The sequence below is a fragment of the Bubalus kerabau genome, chromosome 2 (genome assembly GCF_029407905.1).
Source record: "Bubalus kerabau isolate K-KA32 ecotype Philippines breed swamp buffalo chromosome 2, PCC_UOA_SB_1v2, whole genome shotgun sequence".
NCBI lineage: Eukaryota > Metazoa > Chordata > Mammalia > Artiodactyla > Bovidae > Bubalus > Bubalus kerabau.
This window is the reverse complement of record NC_073625.1, coordinates 37,707,520-37,729,644: the sequence shown is the minus strand read 5'-3', so window position 1 is coordinate 37,729,644 and position 22,125 is coordinate 37,707,520.

Genomic DNA, 22,125 nt, shown 5'->3' with positions numbered 1-22,125 from the left:
GTGAACTGGCCCCTTAGTTCCTTGTTTTCCTCATCTGTAGCCCCTCCTTCACAGGTTTATGTGAGGATTTAGTGATTTAAATTCACCTGGGCTTCCCTGGTGGCTCAACTGATAAAGAATCTGCCTGTAATTCAGGGGACGTGGGTTAGATCCCTGGGTTGGGAAGATCCCCTGGAGATCTTCCAGTATTCTGGCCTGGAGAATTCCATGGACTAGTCCATGAGGTTGCAAAGAGTCAGACATGACTGAGCAACTTTCACTTTATTCTTGAGGGACTTCACCTGTGGTCCAGTGGCTAAAACTCCAAGCTCTCAGTGCAGGGAGCCAGGGTCCAGTCCCTGGTGGGGGAACTAGATCCCATGTGCTGCAGCTGAAGACCTTGTGTGCCTCAACTAAGACTTGGTGCAGCCAAAAAAAAAAAAAAAATAATAATAATAATAATTTTAGGGCTTCTCTCGTAGCTCAGTTGGTAAAGAATTTGCCTGCAATGCAGGAATCCTCCTGCAATGCAGGAGACCCTGGGTCTGGAAGATCCCCTGGAGAAGGAAATGGCAACCCACTCCAGTATTCTTGCCTGGAGAATCCCATAGAGAGAGGAGCCTGGCAAGTTACAGTCCATGGGGTCGCAAGAGTGAGACATGACCTAGGGACAAAACCACCACCACAGTGATTTAAATCCTAAATCTTCAGTGCACCTTAAAGCCATGCCTGGGACACAGTAAACTTTCAAAACAATAGCATCTAATACTCCTCTTTCAGAAGAGGGAGAAGAAATGTTGCGTAGCACCATAAATAGTAAAAAATAATATAGGTTCGTGACAAAGAGGACACATTAAAATTTTACAAATCCTTTTCATAAAGGAGAGATCATAATCTCTAAGAACTGCATTTAAAGAAATGTTACTCTTTCTACTGACGAAGACTGAAAATCATCACTGTTATTTCATAGCCTCACAAAGACATCAAAAAGGAGGGTGTTCTGGTTAGGGGTATTCATCTAAGATAATTTTACCCAAAGCTGGTTTACATGTAGGAGATCTTGGTGCTCCTTACACATGCTGGATACCCACCTTCCTCTGTGGACCAAGCATTCCTTTTAGAGGCTCCTGGAAACCTCTGTCCAAAGGCTGTTCTGAGGAGTTGATGCCCCGAGAGCAGCCTCTGGGTGTGATGGTTTGAGTCTGGGGATAAGTAGGCCAGCTTCCTGCCCTCTGAGTGGGAAGTGCAAAAGTAATCTCCACAGCATCTCCCCAAAGTGTTAAGCAGTAATCTGCTCCTGATACACCCTGTGTCCACATCATCCCCTTTCCTTCCTGACATTACTTCCCAAACTCACTCTTTAATCCTTAACTCCATCTTCTTCTAGCAGAATCTCAAATTCCCCTCTGCTAGAGTGCTAAGAAAATGATACATAACACATTTTTTTAAAGTGACTTGAGGAGTGTTCTCTGAGGGTCAGGAAGAGAGATTATATGGTGTTCAAGAACCAGCTTAAGCCATGTCGTTCTCTTTACAAATATGTGACAATATGTTTTTACACACAAGGATTTTAAAGAGGATTTCTCTCTCCTACAAGATGCTACCATAGGAGAACGGAAATAGATGTGTGACTGGAATCCTGAACCTTGAATTTTCCGCCAGCTTCCCCCTGTTGTTCAGGTACACAAAAAAGATATGGAGAAGAGATACTCCAAAAAAATTATCCCATTAGTTATGCTAAGTCTTTGGCCTCAAATCCTAACTAAGCAGTGGGCTCTTATGAGCATCTTATGTCAGCTTCTGGAAGAAGGAAACCTCATTCTTCTTTCTATTCTCATTGCTTTCTTAAGGAGGCAAGGCAAGGTTTTGAACTATTTCAATTTAGGGTTCTTTGGCTGGAGTGGTGACTTGTAGGTAATGGAGACATGGTGTCTACATTTGTTTCTGATTTGGGCAGGTGGGGATTTGCATCCACTGTTATGGTGAGTTCTGAGATTCTTATTAGAGCTTTGGGAGAAAGAGAACAGGCATTATAGCCTCCTTGTTTCACTAATATTTAGACCAAACCAGCATAAGAAAAATAAAATGCTCCCATTGGATTCAGCCTGACTCAGTGGGGTTCTACTTTGGCACAAAATCCTAGCTTGCAGAAAGTACTATATTTCCCATATTGCCTTGATTGTGTACACAGGACCTTTTGAGGAGGAAGTTTGCTAGCCAAGGCAGAGATCAGGGGATTTCAGGGTTCTTAAAGCCTCATCTCAATGTGACCCCTTTCTAAGATCACCCTCTCATTTGCTAGAAAGCTAAGCCACAGTGACTTCATTTGTATAGACCACACAGAGTGCAGAAGTCCAGGCTAAAAATAGACTTTATTTACTCCTTCCTTTTTATCGACATCCAAACCTCAGCCACCAGATAGACAGCTCAGATTACAAGAGGCAGAGGAAAACAAACCTCACAGAAAGTACACCAAGGGAAAAAGATATCTTATACTCTAAAATCCAGAGCACAGCAGGTATCAGCTAGGATGGCCCATATCCTGGCATCTCTGGGTGCTACAGGGAAGATTTCTCAAAGAGCAGTCTTTGTCACTCATTCCACATTTATTTATTATCTTTTGAACATTAGGAATTATCACATTGAAAACATTATGTGGTATGTGTCTTAATAGAACATACCCTAACCTGGCTGCATGGTTATAACAAAAAATAAAGAGCCCAGAGGGAAAAGAGAAATTCATACTCCAGTGTGTTGTTTCAAATAGAAAAGATTTTTTACAAGCAGAACTCACAATGATGAATGTACATTAAAGGATTTAACTTACTCACATGGCAAAACGACAGGAGGAAAGTCTGCTAGGGGCTTCCACCCAAGATCTTATTCACAACGTGGAGCCAAAGAAAGTCACTTTTTTTCTTGCAGAACCCGCACTGATACTTCCCAGAACCTCGAGTGAGATAGCTTTAGGAGGAATCCAGAACTTTGCAAAGGAGAGAGAAGAAACAAATAATCCAAGACCTGGCTGACATTTCTGCTTCAGGGGAGTAAGTGATTCTAAAGCCTGCACTCCTTATGGATTTCCTTTTTTGTGAGATCCTAGAGTATTCACACTAGTGTTGGAGGGGTTTCTATTTTTTCCCCTAAATACAAATATTTTCATGGACTTAGAAATTGATCAGGAGTGGTTGCAGTCAGAAGCCCCAGGGAAGTGAAAGGTATCTGAAATGGGTTATTTAGTCATCTGAGCTTGAAGGCAGTGTGGCATCTAGATAGTATTAAGGTATGGAAATGTGTTTGCTTATGGCATGCAGTGACAAACAGCTAAACCAGATACAATCAGAAGTATCCATTAAAGGCAAGGAGGTGAGGGGCTGAGTTGCCATTGCCAAGAAAGAGCATTTATGTTATGGGTTTGATAGCTGATTCTATGGACAATTAAAAGATTAAAGATTAAAAACAGAAAGTGATTAGCCAGTTTTTAAAACTCTCAAAATTATAGACTAAATCCAAGGGGCTTCCCAGGACTGCTAGATAATTTCTTATCAAGAGCAGAACTAAAATAGCTGAATGGCAAATGTGCTATATATTTCTTCAGATTGTGGGTTTCCACACCAGTTGACTTTACAACCTTAGCAGAATCTTGTGAGACAGTTAGGGCTACAGCTAGTAATAATGGAACTTCTGGCATTGGAACTGGATTATCTAGTATGACTTCTAAGTAAAGGAAAAGGATCTAACTCCAATTATCTTTCCATATCAGAGAGTTTGTTCCTGCCTTGTTTAAAGACTCAGAATCTCATTGCTTGGAAGGAATTACATTTCAGTGGAAGGAATTACATTTCATCACCACCCTGATACCTAAATCTACAACTAAATCAGTCTCTTCACACTGGGACAGAGAAAGGGAGATTACAAAGCCACAGGATGTAATTTCCCCACCCAAAGAATTGGAGCAATTTTCAAATTCATATTAGGAAAAATCCAGGGAATATGTCTGTGCTTGCTTGAGCAAGGAGAGAAAGTCTAGTTTTAGACTGGGCTGAATTTCTCTACATAAGTGTCAGAATTCTGGATTCAGTGGAACTTCAGCAGCTGGAAATAATGATAATTGTTTCACTGAGTGTTTCATTAAGGTCTTGGGTGGCTACTGCTAAATTAAACTGAGAGGGAAGAAAAATGCTGAAATAATTAAGTAAAGAAGTCCAAAGATATTGGGATGTAAAATGTTTTGGAGTAAATTTACCGCGTGTGGCTGGCTTCTCTCCACCTCGCGTTGACCCACAGAGGGCTTTGAAGACAGTGTTCATCAGTGCCTTCTGAGAGCTATGCCAGCGGGTCAGATATCTTTCCTGGCTGTGTTCAGGCCACAGCTGATAGAAGAAGATGTTGAATGGAAATGACTCCTTGATTTCAGTGGGTAAGGGAAGTTCCTGGGGTGAAAGAAGTCACAAGGTCACACTTAATCACCAAAAGCGTGATGGACACGGTGACTGCAGTAGGCATCTTCCACTGTGTGGTAGTCAGTGTGGCGGGTCTGTCTTCAGGATCAGTGATGGTGGCTGGAATACTTGGGGTTCCTAGGGTGAAGACAGATGGCGAGCCCATTAAGGTCCTACTTGATTGGTGCCTCTGAGCAAGGATAGGTCAGCTGAATCGAGGTCTGCCTCAGACACAGGGGTGATGGCAATCCTTCCTTTGATTTGTACCAGAGCCCTTTGACTGAAGGAGGAGTCAGGAATACATGAGAAAATCTGTGCAATAGCAACCCAATAATATTCTTTGAATCTCCTTATTAGCATTCCTCAAAGGACTCTGAAGTCATTTTAAGAATGACCATAAAAACTAACAAATGAATATAACAAAACAGAAACAAACTCTAGAAAACAAACCAGTGGTTACTAGTGAGGAGATGGCTTGGGGATGGGGCAAGAGTGGGGAAGGGTGCTGAGAGGAACAAACCAGTCGGTACAAAATAAATAAGTTATGAGGATGGAATGTACAGCACAAGACATATAGACAACATTTTATAATAATTTTAAATGGAGTATAAAAATGTCAAATCATTGTGTGTATCCCTGAAACTAATATAATATTGTAAATCAACTATGCTTCAAAAAATTAAAAAAAAAATGACCATAGAATGGGAGAGGGAGATTCCCAGATCTTCATATTCAAAAGGTAAGTATGATCCATCTAACTCTGATTCCCTGCAGGCAAGTCTCCTTGAACTGTGATGATTCCTATTATAAAGTTGGATGAAACTACCATGCATTTCTTAGGGTTGTTAGGAAGTCAGATGGATTCACAGATGTGAAGTTCTCAAAATAGTGTCTGGACAGTAGTAAAAGTCATATAAATATTTCTTGTGGTTAATATCATTGTTAGAAATGGCTAAGTGAAAGTTTCCAGAGGTTTTTCCTACCCACAATAGGAATAAATCAAAGGCAGTACCCCTGACCTGTTAGAATTATGGAAATCTGCAAGATTATTAGAGGCTTGAAAGATGTAGGAGTAGAGATTACATCACTTTCATGGTTAGCTGTCCAGTTTAGTTACTAAAAAAGACAGACTGATTTCAGAGAATGCCAATAGATTATCAGATGTTTAATTAGGTGGAGATTCAACATTGCAATTTTATATGTGGTGAGGTCTCTTCATTGGAATACATCAATATAGTCCTTCCTAACCACCCAGTGACTTGACAGATGCTTTTTTTCTCTATCCCCAAAAGCAGTAAATAGCAGAAATTTGTTTTCATGTGACCAAGACAGCCATACATCTTCACTGTCTCTCCGCAGGGTTATATCAACTTTCTAGTTCTGCGTCTCAAGTCATTCTGCAGGGATGAGTAATTACCTCGTCAATGTCTGGACATCACACTGCCCACTACCCCTATCATGCGGATAGAAAACCGAGCAGGGTCCCTATTACCTTGGTAAGATGAAGGGCGTAAGTGCCACTGCCTGGAAAATGCATACCACAGAAGTACAAGGACCTTCCACTTCCATATGATTTAGGAATGTCCTATGATCTAAAATATTTGCTCTTCCAAAATGAAAAAAATAAAAAGCAACTCTTTGGTTTTGAAAAAAAAAAAATAAATTGCATATCTGTGAGCTGCACTGACCCATATGCAGTGGCCCAAAATAATAGCCAGTTTGACCCAAAAAACAAGGATACTCTCCCACTGGTGCAATGCAAGTGACGCTTATTTTTGGTCTTTGTGGTTCAGTGGATCCTATGGATGCTGAATAGACCTTGTGGTGACAGACATAGCAGGGGCTCTGATGATCTGGGAGAAAAATCATGGCTTCTCTAGAAGTAAAAATTATGGGTTCTCTTTAAGTAAACAGACTTGCCACCGATCCCTAGAAGACTATGAAGCCCTGATGGTAAGATCTCTTGTGACTGTTAGATCTTGGCTGCTCGATATCAGCTGAATGTTGTCTTACTGTATCATAAATTTTGGTATTCATCGTGGTTAAGTTTTATACTTAGTAAATATGTGAGCCTGGACAAGTTTCTTTTTGTACTTTGGTTTCCAAATTAACAGGATAGTAAATAACTGACAAGGTTTTGATAGGATTAAATGCCTCAACAAGTAGACCACTTATAATACTGTCTGGCAAATAGTAGGGGTTTATTCAGTGTTAACTGTTGTGGTTCTTATTCTCCTTTGAGGACTAGGACCTGTAACCCCATAGAACCCAGAGGTATAAGGTTGGGTCATTTGGCTACGTGTTATTCCCGCACCCAAACCAACGTACTCTTCCTGTTAGGGATCAAAGTATCCCATACAGTGATGCAGTGAAGTTGCTCAGTCGTGTCCGACTCTTTGCAACCCCATGGACTATAGCCTACCAGGCTCCTCCATTCATGGGGTTTTCCAAGCAAGAGTACTGCAGTGGGCTGCCATTTCCTTCTCCAGGGGATCGTCCCAACCCAGGAATTGAACCCTGGTCTCCTGCATTGCAGGCAGATGCTTTACTGTCTGAGCCACCAGGAAAGCATCCCATACCGCTTTCTAATTCAGTGTGCAGCATGTACGCTGGAAGAATGGACCCCATCTTCAGAGTATTGCTTCTGAGCCAGTGCCTTACTGTGCCTTTGGATGCTAATTCCAGGATGCTCATTCTCCCAGCATATGTCAGAGCAGTAATCCTAGGTCTGGAATGAGCTGTCTCATACCTCTCCAGGAGTCAAATCCTATTGACTGTACTCTGATACTCTGATCTTGATTGTCATGATCATAGTGAACCCTGCCCCTCATCCCAGTTTTGATGTTTAAATGAAGTAACTAGCTTCATTGCTTCAGGCCTAACATCTCTGTTGCCATCAGGGAGGAAAGTGCTATGACAGCTTCTCTTACCCTCTGCCCTGGTCTGCACATGACCTTCACCACTGACTCTTAGTGACACCAATGCCCTCTTACCAGCTAATTCATGAGCCTGAGTCTCCAGTGTCCTCTGAGTCTTTCTGTGGAAGGGAAAAAAATCTGAATGGTCTTTTGGCCTCACAAGAATATTACTTCTCTGAGGCATTTAATCAGTTCTCTACAATTGGCCATAGCAATTTGGGAATTTCAATTCTGTTGAACATGGATCATTGCTTTCTCCATGCTGCTAGGAGCCATCCCTACATCCTTCCCTGGGGTCCGTGGCAGAGTGTTAAGTCCCATGTCACAGGAGAAACTCTCCTTGGTCATGTCTTATTTTCCAGTCCCCTGGCTCAGGAAACCTCCCATTGCAATCCCACCTGCCATCCCGGATGGTCATGTCCATCCCTCCCTGCTATCCTGGCCATCCTTGCCTCCTGCCATCCTGGATGGTCATGTCCACTAATTCCTGTGGTTTCTCTGTGGCCTTGGCCTGTATTTCTCTAGCAGGTTAATAAGTCCCCATCTGGATGATGCTGTGACTTAACTACGGCTATTGCCAGGCAGCCACAGAGAGGGGGCACACATTCTGAGATGAGCCCTGTGGGCTTGAGGGGAGAGTGCTGCACTGTCCTCCTTACTGAGGGTGGCCCAGTCTTGATGGTGGGCTGGGGGCTTCATCTCTGTGGGCTCTCAGGTTCAAAAGAGTCTGGCTGTCCTGGGCAGGGAGGTTGAGCATACGTGGAAACTCTGTACTCTCCATTTAATTTTGCTGTGAACCTAGTGCTCTAAAAACAAACAAACAAAGGTGTGTGAATAAAAATTTTTTAAATTCTGAGGACTCAGAATCTCAAGAGGGATCTACTCAGATATCCTCATCTCAGGGCCCTGAGCTTGGTGTAACATACTGGCTTCAGAAGAACTTTCAATTGTCTCTGAAGATCAGGGATAATAGTTTAAATCCTCACTTTTGCCTTAAGCTTTTCTTCTCTTCTCCCAAGAGAGGAAATTGGCCTCATTTAGGCTACCAAAGAAGTGCTCTGGTATTCACATTTGCTTTTCAATTATTTGTTCAATATTGTTAGCTTTTCATCAGGAAGGAAAGCACCATGACTTAATGACAGCTCACTAAGCCTGCGGTCCTCTGTCCCGTTTCCATCAGTCATGACAATTCCTTCCAAAAGAAGTGGCTTCCAGGCTGCCAGCTGTTAACTTCTAAGCAGCTGGGCTGCCTCCTTATGCCAGGGCATAGTCTTGGCTCACAGAACAATGGGGATGGTGTCCTTAGTCTCAAATGGTGGCCAGTGAGCCCGTCCTGGGACCACGTCTTTCCTTCTGGCTTTCTTGAACTGCTCTTGGAGTTGGCTGAGTTCCCTGGGAAGCAGACACTGGGATGGAGACAGGACTGCAGAAAAGTTGTGCAAAAAACAGGAGGAAGTCAGATTGCGCAAGCAGAGCTGTCAGGCTAGGATGCAGAAGCTGCAGACCTGACGCTGTCTCTGCCAGGCTGTGGGAAGCTCCAGAGCGAGGTCCCTGTGGTGGAGAGGCTTCCTCCCTCGGAGGAAGTGGCCAGGCCTTTGCAATTCAGCCTTGCTCGTCATTGTCCTTCTGGAAAGTGTGACTTGGCTCTGAATCTGTTGGCTGATCACACACCTCAGGCTGAATTCTGTACAGAGAAAGGATTTGAGCTACACAGTTCTAATTCATCCACACATGTTTACAATGAATTTAGGTAAGATAGTCCCTCTGTTCTGCAATTTTCACTTTCCAAAGTTTCCCTGGTGGTAAGTTTCAAATCCCACGTGGTTGAGCACCACTACGAAATCTCTCGAGGTTAGCTGCCTGGGTTGCAGGAATCACCGCTTTGTCCAGCAAACCCCGCCATCGGTTACCTAGGGGCTGCTGTGTTATCGGAGCCAGGGTCTCAATATTGCTATATCTGTGTTCACATAACCTTAATGGCGACCGCAAAATAAGTGGAGTGGTGTTGGCAATTCAGAGATGCCCAAGAGAAGCCAGAAAGTGCTTCCTTTATGTAAAAAGGAGAAAGTCAGCAAATAATGCGGAAAGAAAGAAATGGTATGCTGAGGTTGCTGAGATCTGTAGTTAAGAATGACCTTCCAATCTGTGAAATTGCGAAGAAAAGAGAAGCTCTTGCTAGTTTTGTTGTGTCGCCTCAGACTTCAAATATGTAAGTGCATAGTTAAGATGGATGTTAGGTAAGATGTCAAACTTACACAATAAGATATTTTGAGAGAGAGAGAGACTGTAACAGTGCAGTGAGCCCAGCGGAAAGCTGGCAGCCATTGCTGAATGTCATTTCTCCATACCCTGTTGCCAGGCAATGAGTATTGCTCAGTCATTAGTCAGTGCCACGGTGGGCCCTGCCCACAAGCAAATAATGGTCAAGAATGGGCAATTAATGAGGGGGTTCAGACAGCAATGGAATGGTGGTCCTGAGGTGGAGAGTGAGGTAAGAGTTGGATCCTGGCCTTCTCCATCAGGCCCTCCAGCTCACCCAGCCTTGTGAGCTGGGGGACCCAGAAACTGCTGGGAGTCTGTGCCCTGCAGGGCTGCAGAGCCCTCACCAAGGACACCCACTAGCCTTGGCCCAGGCCTTGAGGCTGTGGTGAGCCTTTCCCCCATCCCTGTCTCTGTGACCTAATAGCAGCAGCAGTCTGTCTGGGTCACCATTTGTGGGACCTGGTTTCCTCTGCTTTGGGTGGCCTGAGGAGCCTGATGGCCAGTTGGGTCTTTACTGCCCAGCTCCTTCAGAGGTGACGGCTGGGCAAGGTGTGGGGGACCTGGCCCTGAGGGAGCCCCTAGCTGAGCTTTGCCTTCCTCTTAGCCAGAACAGGGACCTCGAAGGGTGACAGTTGTACCTTGGGTCCTTGCCCTTTCTTGTTGGGACAGAAAATAATATTCTTTGGTAGAGAGTTACAGGAACTTTTTTGCCAGACCATGATCTGACTTCAAAGACTCTGACACCAAGCAGTTTGCAACAACTAACTGCACCCCTCCCCACCTTTTGCTCTGAAAAGGGTTTTGATGAGAGCTTTCAGTAACTTTGGGCTTCTTAGGGCATGAACCACCCATGTACTTGCATGGTCCTGTAATAAGCCTTTCTCTGTTCCAAATGCCAATGTTTTAGTATTGTTTGGCCTTACTGTGCATCACATATGTGGACTGGCTTAGTCAGTGACAAGACCATGTTCTTAAAACTTTTGTTACAGTATATTGTTATAATTGTTCAGTTTTATTATTGATGTTAAACTTGTAGTTTGCCCAACTGATAAATTAAACGTTGTCATTGTTATGTGTGTATAGGAAGAAACATACAGTGTTTGGTACTGCTGCCATTTCAGGCATCTACTAAGGGTGTTGGATAGTATCCCTCACAGATAAGGGGGAACTACTGTAGTTACATATAGTGATGAGGTTTATCTATGGTTTTCATAATGGAACCAGAACATTTCCTCCTCATCAGGAGAACTTTCCAAGACTATTTGCTTTAAAATAATAGTTCATTTCAGAATCAGTGTCTTTCTGAGGGCCAGAGAACAATGTGAATTCATTTTACAATGAAACTTCATTTGTTTCATTAAATGACTATTCTTTATCATATGCTGCCTGCCAAGTCGCTTCAGTCGTTTCCGACTCGGTGCGACCCCATGGACTGCAGCCTACCAGGTTTCTCTGTCCATGGGATTCTCCAGGCAAGAACACTGGAGTGGGTTGCCATTTCCTTCTCCATCTTTATCATATAGATGAGGTCAAATTAGAGATCTAATCTGGAAGATATTCAGAGTAACATTGAGAATTATTCTGCTTTTCACATGTATTTTTAAAAGTACTTATATAAACATCTCATTTGGCTCAGACAATAACCCTAATCTGTCAAGTGGGCAGAGCAGCATCACAAATTCTCTTGGTCAAATTTTATTATTATTTGTTCCATAAATTCTAAGAGACTTTCATGATACCAGGAAACTTAAATCCAAGGACCACTAAATTAAAAACTTAAATACCAGTGTATTCTTAATGACTTTACTTACTTCAGTTTTTGTTGTGACTTTAAATTCATGTGAATCTGATGAATTTAAAAGCTGAGTTATGGCGGTCCCAAGATGGCAGAGGAATAGGATGGGGACCACTTTCTCCCCCACAAATTCATCAAAAGATCATTTGAATGCTGAGCAACTTCCACAAAACAACTTCTGAATGCTGGTGGAGGACACCAGGCACCAAGAAAGGCAGCCCATTGCATCCCATTCTCTTCAAAAGGAGGTAGGACAAAATATAAAGACAAAAGAGTTAGGGACAGAGACACATCCTGGGGAGGGAGTCGTGAAGGAGAAGTTTCCAAACAGTTGGAAACCCTCTCACAGGCGGGTCTCTGGGGGAGTTTTGGAATCTCAGAGGGCAACATAACCGGGAGGGGAAAAAAAAAAACCCACAGAATAGGCGCCTAACCACAATTTCCAGTGGAGAAATAGCCCAGATGTTCACGTCTGCCACCAGTGAGCAGGGGTTGGACAGGGAGGTGTGAGCTGCATCATTGGTCCTCAGGGTAAGGACTGGGCCTGAATGCCCTGAGGACAGTCTGAGGGAGATAACGTGAGACAGCAACTCAAACTGTGGGATCGCCAGAGAGAAAAAAAAAAAAATGAGAAGAGAATTTTCCCATGAAAGGCTCCAATGTGCAGCCTGGCCTGCTCACAGAACAAAGGATTGAGCTACACCAAAGGAGAGCTAGCTGGCTGCATACAGGCCCCTCCCTGCACAGAGCTGGAATGCGAGGGGCAACCTTGGCCCCAGACACCGGCTTCCTCCACCAAACTGTGGGCAGGCTCATAGTTGCTTACCATGTCTTCCTGGGATCCTGGACAGTTGACATCTGTCAGGAGGGTCACAGCCTGAGATCAGCTCACCAGAGGAGACACATGGCACACCTGATACGGTGCTCTTGCAGTGCACCCAGGAAACCTAGTGGCCAGGACCTGGAAGGGGATTAAGACCCACGGCCCACCTGGGACAGTGTGCTCGCCAAGCACCGGGTTGCTTGAGCTGCTTGGAACTGGGAAGGCACAAAACACATGCCCAACCAAGTCTGTGCCCTTGCAGAGTACCCGAGAACCTGAACCTGAGCAGCTTAGACCTGGGAAGTACATGAAACACAGGGTCCACTTTGGACAGTGCCCTGCAGAACACCCTGGAGCCTGAGCAGTGTAGGCAGGGAAAGCACATGCAGCTGTGAGCTGGGGCAAACCTAGTGTGGTCTGTACACTGCGAGCACTCCTCACACATGTTAGTGATATTTGTTTGCATCCTCCCCACAACACAACTGAACAAGTGAGCCTAAATAAGTGACCACCTTCATCCCCTTGTGTCTGGGCAGAAATTAGACACCAAAGAAACTTGAAAACAGAGGAAGTCAAAACAAACAAAGAGGGGACTGCTCTGGAAGTGACAGATGCAACAGATTAAAATCGTGTAGTTAACACTGGCTAATCATTTGAGGGGTCCTATAGAACTTGAGAATGAGTACAACCTGGAACAAGGAACTATCTGAAACTAAACTGACCCCAGACTGCCCACAACAGTTCCAGAGAAATTCCTAGATAATTTTACATTATCACATTTTAATTTTTTTAATTTAAGTTCTTTAATATTGCTTTAATTTTCATTTTTATCACCTACTATTACCTTACCAAAAAAGACCCTATTTTAAAAGCAAATTTCATATATAAATATATATATATTTTATAATTTTTGTGATTTTGTTTTGTATTTTTAATATTGTGTTTTTGAGAGTCTAACCCCTACTCTAGATTTTTAATCTTTGCTTTTTGGTATTTGATATCAATTTTGTACCTTTAAGAATCTAATCCTCAGTATCCATTTTCATTTAGGGGTGTGATTACTGGTTTGATTGCTCTCTCCCCTTTTGACTCTCCTTTTTCTCTCCCAGGTGGCCTCTATCTCCTCCCTCCCTCTTCTCTTCTCTACTTAACTCTGTGAATTTCTCTGGGTGTTTCAGGCTGTGGAGAACACTTGCTGCTGCTGCTGCTGCTAAGTCGCTTCAGTCATGTCTGACTCTGTGCGACCCCATAGACGGCAGCCAATCAGGCGCTCCCGTCCCTGGGATTCTCCAGGCAAGAACACTGGAGTGGGTTGCCATTTCCTTCTCCAATGCATGAAAGTGAAAAGTGAAAGTGAAGTTGCTTAGTCGTATGTGACTCTTAGCAACCCCATGAACTGCAGCCTACCAAGCTCCTCCGTCCATGGGATTTTCCAAGCAAGAGTACTCGAGTGGGGTGCCGTTGCCTTCTCTGGTGGAGAACACTTAGGGAACTGATTACTGGCTAGATTTGTCTCTCCCCTTTTGACTCCCTCCCCCTCTTCTCTTCCTGGTCACCTCTATCTCCTTCCTCCCTCATATCTTCTCTGTGTAACTCTGTGAACCTCTCTGGGTGTGCCTCGCTGTGGAGAATTGTTTCAGCATTAACCTGGATGTTTTATCATCTGTGCTGTATGGATGGAGAAGTCTTGAGCCTATTGTTAAGAATAAGATTGAAAGCCAGAGGCAGGAAGCTTAACTCCAAAACTTGAGAACATCAGAGAACTCCTGATCCCAGGGAACATTAATAGATAAGAGCTCATCCAAATGCATCCATATCTACACTGAAACCAAGCTCCACCCAAGAGCCAACAAGTTCCAGAGCAAGACATACCATGCTAATTCTCCAGCAAAGCAGGAACACAGCCCTGAGCATTAAAAGACAAGCTGCTCAAAGCCATACCAAACCCATAGACACCCCAAAACTCACTTCTGGACACGTCATTGCCCTCCAGAGAGAAGTGATTCAGCTCCACTCACCAGAACACAGACATAAGCTCCCTTAACCAGGAAACCTTGATAAGCCTCTAGTCCAACCCCACCCACAGGGAGCAGACTCCACAACAAAGAGGAACCACAAACTTCCAGACTACATAAAAGGCACCCCAAACACAGCAATTTAAACAAAATAAAAAGGCAGAGAAATATTCAGCAGGTAAAGGAACATGATTAATGTCCCCCAAACCAAACAAAAGGGGAGGAAATAGGGAGTCTACCTGAAAAAGAATTCAGAATAATCATAGTAAAGATGACCCCAAATCTTGAAAACAAAATGGAGTTACAGATAAATAGATTAGAGAGAAGGATTGAGAAGATGCAAGAAATGTTTAACCTAGAAGAAATAAAGGACCTAGAAGAAATAAAGAAGAGTCAATCAATAATAATGCAATAACTGAGAGCAAAAGCACTCTGGAGGGAACCAACAGTAGAATAATTGAGGTAGAAGATAGGATACGTGAGGTAGAAGATAGCATGGTAGAAATAAATGAAGCAGAGAGGAAAAAGAAAAAAGAATAAAAAGAAATGAGGACAACCTCAGAGACCTCTGGGACAATGTTAAATGCCCCAACATTCAAACCATAAGAATCCCAGAAAAAGAAGACAAAAAGAAAGGACATGAGAAAATACTTGATGAGATAATAGTTGAAAAATTCCCTAAAATAGTGAAGGAAATATCCACCCAAGTCCAAGAAACCCAGAGAGTCCCAAACAGGAGAAACAAGGTGAGACACCCCAAGACACATATTAATCAAATTAATGAAGATCGAACACAAAGAGCAAATATTAAAAGCAGCAAGGGAAAAGCAACAGATTTCGCACAAGGGGATCCCCATAAGGATAACAACTGATCTTTCAATAGAAACTCTTAAGGCCAGAAGGGAATGGCAGGACATACTTAAAGTGATGAAAGAGAAAAACCTACAACCCAGATTACTATACCCAGCAAGGATCTCATTCAAATATGAAGGAGAAATCAAAAGCTTTACAGACAAGCAAAAGCTGAGAGAATTCAGCACCACCAAACCAGCTCTTCAACAAATGCTAAAGGATCTTCTCTAGACAAGACACACAGAAAAGGTTTATAAACTTGAACCCAAACAACAAATGCCAAAGTAAATGGCAATGGGATAATACTTATCAATAATTACCTTAAATGTAAATGGGTTGAATGCCCAACCAAAAGACAAAGACTGGATGAAAGGATACAAAAACAGGACCCCTATATATGCTGTCTACAAGAGACCCACCTCAAACCAAGGGACACATACAGATTGAAAGTGAAGGGCTGGAAAAAGATATTTCATGCACATGGAGACCAAAAGAAAGACGAGTAGCAATACTCATATCAGATAAAATAGACTTTGAAATAAAGGCTGTGAAAAGAGACAAAGAAGGACACTATGTAATGATCTAAGGATCAATCCAAGAAGAAGATATAACAATTATAAATATATATGCACCCAACATAGGAGCACCTCCATACATAAGGCAAATGCTAACAAGTATGAAAGGGGAAATTAACAGTAACACAATAATAGTGGAAGACTTTAATACCCCACTCACACCTATGGATAGATCAACCAAACAGAAAATTATCAAGGAAACACAAACTTTAAATGATACAATGGACCAGTTAGACCTAATTGATATCTATAGGACATTTCACCCCAAAACAATGAATTTCACCTTTTTCTCTAGTGTACATGGAACATTCTCCAGGATAGAGCACATCCTGGGCCATAAATCTAGCCTTAGCAGATTCAAAAAATTTGAAATCATTTCAAGCATCTTTTCTGATCACAATGTGGTAAGATTAGATGTCAATTACAGGAAAAAAACTATTAAAAATACAAACATATGGAGGTTAAATAACACGCTTCTGAATAACCAACAAATCATGGAAGAATGAAAAAGGAAATCAAAATATGCATAGAAACAAATGAAAATGAAAACATGACAACCCAAAACCTATAGGATTCAGTAAAAGCAGTGCTAAGGGAAAAGAAGAAAGAAAGTGAAGTTGCTCAGTTATGTCCAACTCTTTGTGACCTCATGGACTGTAGCCTACAAGGCTCCTCCGTCCATGGGGTTTTCCAGGCAAGAGTACTGGAGTGGGTTGCTGTTTCCTTCTTCAGCTAAGGGGAAGGTTCATAGCCAACAAGCCTACCTCAAGAAACAGGAGAAAGATCAAATAAATAACCTAACTTTATACCTAAAGCAACTAGAAAAAGAAATGAAGAACCCCAGGGTTGGTAGAAAGAAAGAAATCATAAAAATTAGGGCAGGAAATAAAAGAGAAAGAAACAAAGGAGACTATAGCAAAAATCAACAAAACTAAAAGCTGGTTCTTTGAGAAGATAAATAAAATAGACAAGCCATTAGTCAGACTCATCAAGAAAAAAAGGAGAAGAATCAAACCAACAAAATTAGAAATGAAAATGGAGAAATCACAACAGACAACACAGAAATTCAAAGGATCATAAGAGACTACTATCAGCAACTATATGCCAATAAAATAGACAAGTTGGAAGAAATGGATGAATTCTTAGAAAAGTATAACCTTCCAAAACTGAACCAGGAAAAAGTAGAAAATCTTAACAGACCCATCACAAGCACAGAAATATAAACTGTAATCACAAATCTTCCAACAAACAAAATCCCAGGACTAGATGGCTTCACAGGTGAATTCTACCAAAAGTTTAAGGAAGAACCAACAACTATCCTACTCATAATCTTCTGGAAAATTGCAGAGGAAGGTAAACTCCCAAACTCATTCTGTGAGGCCACCATCACCCTAATACGAAAACCAGACAAAGATACCACAAAAAAGAAAACTTCAGGCCAATATAACTGATGAACATAGATGCAAAATTCCTCAACAAAATTCTAGCAAATGGAATCCAACAACATATTAAAAAGATCATGCATCATGACCAAGTGGGTTTTATCCCAGGGATGCAAGGATTGGTCACTATTCACAAATCAATCAATGTGATACATCACATTAACAAAATTAAGGATAAAAAACAAATGATTATCTCAATAGATGCAGAGTAAGCCTTTGACAAAATTCAACACCCATTTATGATTAAAAAAAAAAAAAACTCTCCAGAAAGCAGGCATAGAAGGAACATACCTCACATAATAAAAGCCATATATGATAAACCCACAGCAAACATTATCCTCAATGGCAAAAAATTGAAAGCATTTCCCCTAAAGTCAGGAACAAGACAAGGGTGTCCACTCTCACCACTACTATTCAACATAGTTTTGGAAGTTTTAGCCACAGCAATCAGAAGAAAAAGAAAAGGAATCCAGACTGGAAAAGAAGAAGTAAAACTCTCACTGCTTGCAGATGACATGATCCTCTACATAGAAAACACTAAAGATACCACCAGAAAATTACTAATCAATGAATATAGTAAAGTTACAGGAAATAAAATTAATACACTGAAATCCCTTGCATTCCTATACACTAACCATCAGAAAACAGAAAGAATTTAAGGAAACAATCCCATTCACCACTGAGACGAAAAGAATAAAATACTCAGGAATAAAACTGCATAAAGAAACAAAAGACCTATATATAGAAAACTATAAAACACTGATGAAAGAAATCAAAGATGACACCACAAATAGATGGAGAAATATATGTTCATGGATCAGAAAAATCAACACAGCAAAAATGAATATACTACCCAAAGCAACCTATAGATTCAATGTAATCCCTATCAAGCTACCAATGGTATTTTTCACAGAACTAGAACAAATAATTTCACAGTTTGTATGGAAATACAAAAAACCTTGAATAGCCAAAGCAATCTTGAGAAAGAAGAATGGAACTGGAGGAATGAACCTGCCTGACTTCAGACTATATTACAAAGCTGCAGTCATCAAGACAGTATGGTACTGGCACAAAGACAGAAATATAGATCAATGGAACAAAATAGAAAGTCCAGAGATGAACCCATGCACCTATGGACACCTTATCTTTGACAAAGGAGGCAAGAATATACAATGGAGAAAAGATAAACTCTTTAACAAGTGATACTGGAAAAACTGGTCAACCACCTTTAAAAGAATGAAACTAGAATACTTTCTAACACCATACACAAAAATATACTCAAAATGGATTAAAGATCTAAATGTAAGACCAGAGACTATAAAACTCCTAGAGGAAAACATAGGCAAAACACTCTCTGACATAAATTACAGCAAGATTCCCTATGACACACCTCTCAGGGTAATGAAAATAAAGGCAAAAATAAACAAATGGGACCTAATTAAACTTAAAAGCTTTTGCACAATGAAGGAAAGTATAAGCAAGGTGAAAAGACAGCCTTCATAGTGGGAAAAAATGATAGCAAATGCAGCAACTGACAAAGAATTAAACTCAAAAATCACAAACAGCTCATGCAGCTCAAAACCAGAAAAACAAATGATCAAATCAAAAAATGGGCCAAAGAACTAAACACATATCTCCAAAGAAAACATACAGATGGCTAACAAACACATGAAAAAATAATCAACAGCACTCACTATCAGAGAAATGCAAATCAAAACCACAATGAGGTACCATCTCATGCCAGTCAGAATGGCTGCTATCAAAAAGTCTACAAACAATAAATGCTGGAGAGGGTGTGGAGAAATGGAAACCCTCTTACACTGCTGGTGGGAATGCAAACTAGTATAGCCACTATGGAGAACAGTGTGGAGATTCCTTAAAAAACTGAAAATAGAACTGCCATATGACCCAGCAATCCCACTGCTGGGCATACACACCGAGGAAACCAGAATTGAAAGAGACATGTGTACCCCAGTGTTCATCACAGCACTGTTTACAATAGCCAGGACATGGAAGCAACCTAGATGTCCATCAGCAGACATATGGATAAGAAAGCTGTGGTACACATACACAATGGAATATTACTCAGCCATTAAAAAGAACACATTTGAATCAGTTCTATTGAGGTGGATGAAACTGGAGCCTATTATACAGAGTGAAGTAAGTCAGAAAGCAAAACACCAATACAGTATACTAACGCATATATATGGAATTTAGAAAGATGGTAACGATGATCCTATATGCGAGATAGCAAAAGAGACACAGAAAGAACAGACTTTTGGAATTTGTGGGAGAGGACGAGGGTGAGATGACTTGAGAGGATAGCATTGATACATGAATATTACCATATGTAAAATAGATCACCAGTCCAAGTTTGATGCATGAAACAGGATCCTCAAAGCCGGTGCACTGGAACAACTCAGAGGGATGGGATTGGGAGGGAGGTGGCAGGGGGGTTTGGGATGGAGGACACATATACACCTGTGGCTGATTCATGTCAATGTATGGCAAAAACCACCACAATATTGTAAAGTAATTAGCCTCCAATTAAAATACAGAAATTAATTTTTAAAAGATAAGTTATATTATTTGTTTGCATTTGAGTTTTAATATTAACATATAAAATACAAAGCGTTAGGAAATTTGATAAGACACAAAATCCACCAATTACAACACAAATTTTAAATTTCTGTTAGCTATCCATCTTTATTTATGTGTATTTTTACATTGCTATAAATATATATATATATAATTTTCTACTTTTCCTTTTTTCAAACTTAAAATCATTCCAAAGGATTTTCCAAGATCCATAATTCTATAGTCACCATTACTGTAATTTTAAATGACTATCTAATATTATATCTAGTGTTTTAAAATGTTTTAAACATGATTTGAAAGGATAGTTTAAAGACAAATCTCATGGGAGATAGACTTTTGGGGATATACAAAGTAAAAAAGATTTTAATACAAATAGCTTTCTATTGTTTAGAAACTGGACCAAAACACGTTAGAAATTGTTTATAATGTTGTTCTTCCCTGTGAGACTTCTCACTGACCTTTCAGCCTGACACAAAAATAGAAGACTTTATCATAGCTTTAGCCTGCAGGCCTATTTTTAGGCATACAACGTCATGACCTAAACTTAATAAAAACCCAACACAAAGAGATGAAAGTGGGAAACTTCTTTGCAGAAACTCCTTTGAGGCTATATCCTGCCTTAATTCTACAAGAAGAATTCCCACAGAAATCAATAGGAGATTAAAATAAATATCAATGGCAGGATATAGTCCAAATTATGAACGAAAAAATTTAAACTTGACAGGTTAATTGTTTTTCAGAAAGAGTGAAATTTGGGAGAAGTATTTTCATGAGGGAAAATCAACATTTTGGCTGTAGATAAATGCATACATAACATTTTTGTGTAGCAGAACCTTATCAATGGGAGCTGTGTGCACCCATTGTGTTATGACACTGCTTTCTGTCATTTTGAAGGGAAGTTTCTTGACCTGCACCCAAGTTTTGCACTATTTGTTCAAGTTTCTAATATGCTTTTAAGTAGAATGAACAGTATACAAGATGAAAAAAATGTATTTCAAACTCTCCTTGCTTAACCACATTATTCAAAAATTATTAAGAAACAAATTTTAATAATACTAAATATGGAAGATTCAAAGGTTAAAATTGGGTAATCAGTAACTGGGTACCCTTTGGCTACAAAAATGTTACAGTCAGTATGAAGTGAAGTGAAGTGAAGTCGCTCAGTCGTGTCGGACTCTGCGACCCCATGGACTGTAGCCTACTACGCTCCTCCGTCCATGGGATTTTACAGGCAAGAGTACTGGAGTGGGGTGCCATTTCCTTCTCCAGACGATCTTCCTGACCCAGGGATTGAACCTAGGTCTCCCGCACTGTAGGCAGACACTTTACTGCCTGAGCCACCAGGGAAGTCCTTTGGCTACAAAAATTTTACAGTCAGTATAAATGTATATAAAATGTTCAGGCTCCTAAGTTTATTGTCTAGTAAATTTTATACAAACAGTTGAATAGAGGCTTGTATGAAAGTCAAGTTCATTCATTATTTAATTTTACCTTCTGCAAAAGGAAGATGAGATTCAAGAAAGAGCAACAGAATATACTGTTGTTAAAGTACTAAATATATAGGGCACAATTTTACCTCAGTGTGTGGTTGGCACATAGTAGATGACCAAGAAATTTTAGTGGCTGAATCAGTAATAGATGTTTCAAAGACAACAATCAATTCGATTAACATTCAATAAGTTCCTATTATACTCAAATTGTGTGCAAGGGCTATAAGAAATGTTATGATTCTAGCAATGTCCCTACACTGAGAGCCAGGAAAACTTGAATCAAGCCCATTATAATACCAAATCATATGCATTAGGAGCATAATTAGAGATTAAAATAAAGTACTCTAGAAATATAAAGCGATAGCAATGATTTTCCATTGAGGATTAATTGGGGAATTAACTGGAAGATGGAAGAACACATGGAGGGAATAATCTAAGGCGAAAGGATCAACTTCTCCAGTAGCAAAGATTAAAGTGTCAGTGACAAGACTTCACAGGATGATTCATGTTTCCTTGGAAGTAAAAGAACAGACTTGTGAATGATTCTTCTGGGAACAGTGACAAGAATGGTGGGTTTGTTTATCAGTTGCAAGGAAAGTACATAAAAATGACATCTTTTATGACATTAAATGATTCTAGTATGAAGATAGCAGAGAAGTAGAATACGGAAGTTAAAATGAGATGTCTCGTCCGCAAGGAATAAAGAGTACTTGGCTAAAATGGAGTAAGTTAATGGAGTTGTTTTTTGTTTTTGTTTGTATCCTGTGAGACCTAAGATACTGAACAGTAAGAACTGTAGAAAAAATTAAGTACTTTTGGAAAAATGATATTGCTTCTGATTAACTTTAAACACTAAGCATAAATTTGTTATCAAATAAGCTGTTAAGGGAGCTCCAAAATGAATCAATATGATTCCAAATTTACCTTAGGTTGA